Source organism: Heteronotia binoei, chromosome 19, assembly GCF_032191835.1.
Source record: "Heteronotia binoei isolate CCM8104 ecotype False Entrance Well chromosome 19, APGP_CSIRO_Hbin_v1, whole genome shotgun sequence".
Lineage (NCBI taxonomy): Eukaryota > Metazoa > Chordata > Lepidosauria > Squamata > Gekkonidae > Heteronotia > Heteronotia binoei.
Genome location: NC_083241.1, coordinates 6,313,387 through 6,319,488, shown reverse-complemented (window position 1 = coordinate 6,319,488; position 6,102 = coordinate 6,313,387).

Sequence of the window (6,102 nt, the reverse complement as noted above, 5' to 3'; positions counted from 1 at the left end):
TCCCCAAAATACCCCCCAAGTTTCAAAAAGATTGGACCAGGGGGTCCAATTCTATGAGCCCCAAAAGAAGGTGCCCCCTATGTTTCATTATTTCCTATGGAAGGAAGGAATTGAAAAGGTGTGCTGTCCCTTTAAATGTGATAGCCAGAACTCCCTTTGGAGTTCAATTATACTTGTCACAGCCTTGATCTTGGCTTCCACCCCTAATGTCTCCTGGCTCCACCCCCCAAAGTCTCCTGGCTTCATCCCCAAAATCCCCAGATATTTCTTGAATTGGACTTGGCAACCCTATCCCCAACAAGATTGGGGATCTCTGGCAGACATTATCTCAGTTGTCCATATAACATCTGCATCAGGTAGTCCAGTAAGATTAGGCCAGGGGTGGCCAAACTGGGGCTCAGGAGCCACATGTGGCTCTTTCACACATATTGTGCAGCTCTTGAAGCCCCCACAGTCCTTGTCAGCCAGCTTGGAGAAGGCATTTGTCTCTTTAAATCGCTTCTCCAAGCCAAGCCAGCCAGAAGCTTGGAGAATGCATTTAAATTAAGGTTGCTTTCTTTCTACTTCTCCCTCCCCATCTATTTGCTTTCCTCCCTCCCTCCTCCCCTCCCTCTCTCCCTCCTTCCCGTCTTGCAGCTCTCAAACATCTGACATTTGTTCTCTGTGGCTCTCAGGTTAAGCAAGTTTGGCCACCCATGGATTAGATCAACTTCGCAAAGTTGGGCTTCTTGTATTTCAAGCGTGTCTCATTCCTCCCACCGCTCCTGGTTTTTCTTACTTTATACAGAGTCCACAAGGCAAGGGCATGAAGTGTTGGGAAGGCAGCCGCAGTGAATATGAAAGATGGTGAGGGAAAGGCTTGAAACAGAAAGGGATTTGCATAGGAGGGGACATCCCATCAATCCACCTGCTATTAAGAAACGTTGGTTTGTGACAAATATGAACGGGCCGCTTGGAGTCCTTTCAGGCCTGAAGAAATCAAAGTTAGGCTACCAATTTCCAGGGGTGAGGAGAGGCTGGAATTCTCCTGGAATTACAGCAGATCTTCAGACTACCGAGGACAATTCACCTACAGAAAATGGGCCGCTTTGCAGGGTGAACTCTGTGGTTAAGAACATTACAACATAAGACAGCCATGTTGGATCTGGCCAATGGCCCATCCAGTCCAGCACTCTGGGCTACACAGTGGCCAAAACCTGGGTGCCATCAGGAGGTCCATCAGTGGGGCCAGGACACTAGAAGCCCTCCCACTGTGCCCCCCCTCAAGCACTAAGAACACAGAACGTCACTTGCCCCAGACATAAGAGGAGCCATGTTGGATCAGCCAATGGCCATCCAGTCCAGCATTCTGTGCTACACAGTGGCCAAAAAAACCAAGTGCCATCAGGAGGTCCACCAGTGGGGCCAGGACACTAGGAGCCCTCCCACTGTGCCCCCCCCCAAGCACCAAGAATACAGAACGTCACTTGCCCCAGACATAAGAGAAGCCATGTTGGATCATGCCAATGGCCCATCCAGTCCAACACTCTGTCACACAGTGGCCAAAAAACCCAGGTGCCATCAGGAGGTCCACCAGTGGGGCCAGGACACTAGGAGCCCTCCCACTGTGCCCCCCCAAGGACCCTCACAGGGTGTCTGTTGTGGAGGAGGAAGGTAAAGGAGATTGTGAGCCACTCTGAGATTTGGAGTGGAGGGCAGGATATAAATCTAGTGTCGTCTTCTCATTATTAGTAGTACTACATTGTAATATACAATGAAATAATTATACAACGCACGGCTCAGGTTGCTAACAGCCCACAGACCAGAGGTTGGCCATCTACCTTCAAGTGCTTCTTCACTTATAATAGTCATAATAAAACCTTACTCCCATCATACTTATGTGGCCACAGTGGCATGAGAAGATTTTCATCTGGCTGCTTTCTACGTTTTGGTTATTTGTCCTTTTTTTCTTGTGGAGAAAAATATTGGAAAGTTTGTCAGATCTTAGAGTTCAGCAACATTCTCACAGGGGGTTTGAACAATGGAGCCCAGAAGCAAGTCCGAAGGGAAATCAACCCTGACTGTTCCCTGGAAGGGTCAGATGCTGAAGCTGAAGCTCAAATCCTTTGGCCACCCAATGAGAAGGGAGCGCTCCCTGGAGAAGACCCTGATGCTGGGAAAGACAGAAGGCAAAAGAAGAAGGGGGCGGCAAAAGATGAGATGGCTGGACAGCGTTGCTGATGCAACTAACATGAATTCGAGCAGACTTCGGAGGATGGTGGAAGACAGGAGGGCCTGGCGTGACTTGGTCCAGGGCGTCACAAAGAATCGGACTCGACTGTGCGACTGAACCACAACAAAACAAGAAAGAACACAATAAACATTTAGAAGTTCCGAAGCTCTGCTGTGAGCTCCTGCCCAAAATGAGGCCTTCCCCCCCCAAAAAAAACCCCAATTCACTGCTGTTGAGCTTTAAGGCTACCCACACATGATGAGTTATCCAGCCTAGAAGCTTTTTCAGAGGTTTCAAGGATGCTAACTGCAAAGCCATCAATACCTGGAGGATTATTTTCTCCCCGTTTGTTTGTTGATTCCGTCCCTCCGATGCCGCTATCAAGGAGAAAATGGAACTGTGAGGAATGGGCCTTGTAAGCTGGGAGGCTTAGCCATCAGAGGTGTGGAGCCGCGGAGCCCAGCCAGCCACAGACAACTCTCGCCATTTCAATAAAGCCAGCTGTGATTGAAGAGGCGGCCTCCTCTCTGCAGGTCTGTTTCCAGCAGGGTAAGCAAGAATTATCCTCTGCGTGCGCAGGAATGGGAAGCTCGTCTGCAGCCCATTAGCCATCCCTCACAACACCTCAGATTTGCTCCCTGTTCTGTGCTTTTTAACCTCATTTATAACAGGGGTGGCCAAACTTGGCACGGGAGCCACATGTGGCTCTTTCACACATCTTGTGTGGCTCTCCAAGCTCCCCCCTCCCCCGTCGGCCATCTTGGAGAAGGCATTTCTCTGTTTAAATCACTTCTCCAAGCCAAAACAGCCAGTGGCTTGAAGAATGCTTTTCATTTAAAGTTGCTTTATTTCAACCCTCCCTCCCCCTTCCATCCTCCCTCCCTTCTTTCCTTCCTCCCTTCCTCCCTCCCTCCCTTCATTCCTTCCTCCCTCCCTTCCTCCATCCCTCTCTCCCTTCGGTCCTCCATCCCTTCATCCCTTCCTTCCCTCCTCCCTCCCTCCCTCCCTCCTTCCTTCCTTCCTTCCTTCCTTCCTTCCTTCCTTCCTTCCTTCCTTCCTTCCTCCTTCCTTCCTTCCTTCCTTCCTTCCTTCCTTCTTTCCTTCCTTCCTCCCTCCCTCCCTCCCTCCCTGCCTTTCTCCCTTCCTCCCTCCCTCCCTTCCATCCTCCTGCCTCTCTCCCTTCCTTCCCTCCCTCCCTCCTTCCCTATCTTCCTTCGTTTCTCCCTCCCTTCATCCCCCCGTCCATCCCCCCGTCCATCCCCCCTCCCTCCCTTCCTTCCTTCCTTCCTTCCTTCCTTCCTTCCTTCCTTCCTTCCTTCCTTCCTTCCTTCCTTTCTTCCTCCCTCCCTCCCTCCCCTCTCTCCCCTCCCTCTCTTTATTCCTCCCTCCCTCCCTTCCATCCTCCCTCCCTTCCTTTATCCTCCCACCCTCCCTCCTTCCCTCTCTCCCTTCATTCCCTCCCTTCCATCCTCCCTTCCTCCCTCCCTCCCTCCCTTCCTTTCTTCCTCCCTCCCTCTCTCCTCCCTCTCTTTATTCCTCCCTCCCTCCCTTCCATCTTCCCTCCCTTCCTTTATCCCTCCCTCCCTCCTTCCCTCTCTCCCTTCATCCCTCCCTTCCATCCTCCCTTCCTCCCTCCCTCCCCTCTCTCCCTTTCTCCCTCCCTCCCTTCCTTCCTTCCTTCCTTCCTTCCTTTCTTCCTCCCTCCCTCCCTCTCTCCCTCCCTCTCTTTATTCCTCCCTCCCTCCCTTCCATCTTCCCTCCCTTCCTTTATCCCTCCCTCCCTCCTTCCCTCTCTCCCTTCATCCCTCCCTTCCATCCTCCCTTCCTCCCTCCCTCCCTCTCTCCCTTTCTCCCTCCCTCCCTCCCTTCCGTCCGTCTTGTGGCTCTCAAACATCTGATGTTTAATCTATGTGGCTCTTATGTTGAGGAAGTATGGCCATCCCTGATTTATACTCTGCCTTTCTCCATGATGAAGACCCAAAGTAGGGTTGCCACGTTCACTGCAGCCTCAGGGGACGGTGGGATAGAGTTGCCAGCTCCAGGATGGAAAACTTCTGGAGATTGGGGGTGGGGGAGGGACGGATTGGAGCATGAGAAGGTCAAGGACCTCAGTGGGGTAAAATGTCATAAAGCAGGCCATTTGTTATGAGGCTCGGATCATCACTTTGTTGGACGGGGCCGTGGTGTGTCATAAAATGCAATGCCAGGTATAAACTTTATAAAGGATACAGACAAACACACACACTCAGCCTAATCCATCTCACTGGCTTGTTGAGCCTCATCCAGCGGAAGGAAGAGAGGCTTGGCTCAGTAGCTCTGCTGTGCAATTGAGAGAGCCTGGCAAAGCTAGCTCTCCTTCCTCCACTTTGCTCTGTAGCTCCTGTGCGATTGAGCAAGCCTGGCAAAGGAAGTTGTGATGCAGAAGGAAGCAAGAGAGAGGGAGAAAGAAGCAGATGACAGCGAGTTGTTTGTGGGCCTGATAGAGCCCTCCAGAGGCCTAATTCGGCCCCTGGGCCGCATGTTTGACACCCCTGCCCTAGAGTGCACAATCCAAAGCCTCCATTTTTTACCAGACTGGGTTGCCAGGTCTGTATTCATTGTGCCTTCCATTGTTTTGGCCTGAGCCACTTTGACTGACAGCTCTGGACGCGAGCGTTTGAAAGAAGTCTCTTGAGTGCGAGGTCCTAGGAAGACCTCAGGCTTCTGAGGCGGGGTATAAATCTGCAGTCTCCTTCTTCTCCTCTAGAATTTCATCTGGAGATTAGCTGCAATTCGGGGAGATCTCCAGGCCCACCCTGGAGGCTGGCATCCTTGACTGACACAGAGGGGACTCTGGCCTGACCCAAGAAAGCAATTCTCCCCTTTGAAGCCCCTTAAGCCAGCTCCGCCTGCCTCTCTCTCAGAGAGAAAAGAATGTCATTGCTTTGGCTCAGAGCAAAGCAGTCGATTGAAGACTGCAAATTCATTCTGTGGTCAACATCTGCCATCGTGTGGCTGTCGGAGCCAATGCACAGAACTCTGCGCACTGCGAATGTGCAGCAGAGGAAATGGAGCTCATAGGGATGTGTCAAACAATGGGGAGGGACGGTGGCTCGGCGGTAGAGCATCTGCTTGGTAAGCAGAAGGTCCCAGGTTCAATCCCCGGCATCTCCAACTAAAAAAGATCCAGGCAAGTAGGTATGAAAAACCTCAGCTGGAGACCCTGGAGAGCTGCTGCCAGTCTGAGTAGACAATACTGACTTTGGCGACCCAAGGGTCTGATTCAGTATAAGGGAGCTTCAGATGTTCATATGTCTAAGAGGAGAGATGGTGGCTCAGTGGTAGAGCATCTGCTGGTAAGCAGAAGGTCCCAGGTTCAATTCCCAGCATCTCCAACTAAAAAGGGTCCAGGCAAATAGGCATGAAAAACCTCAGCTTAAGACCCTGGAGAGCCACTGCCAAGTCTGAGTAGACAAGACTGACTTTGATAGACCGAAGGTCTGATTCAGTAGAAGGCAGCTTCAGATGTTCATATGTCTAAGGGGAGAGATGGTGGCTCAGTGTAGAGCATCTGCTGGTAAGCAGAAGGTCCCAGGTTCAATTCCCAGCATCTCCAAATAAAAAGGGTCCAAGTAGGAGTGGAAAACCTCAGCATGTGACCCTGGAGAGCTGCTGCCAGTCTGAGTACACAAGACTGACTTTGATGGAAGGAGGAGGGTCTGATTCAGTAGAAGGCAGCTTCATATGTTCATATATATGGGAGGGACGGTGGCTCAGTGGTAGAGCATCTGCTTGGTAAGCAGAAGGTCCCAGGTTCAATCCCCGGCATCTCCAACTAAAAAGGGTCTAGGCAAGTAGGCATGGAAAACCTCAGCTTAAGATCCTGGAGAGCCATGAATGGGGCTGTGGCT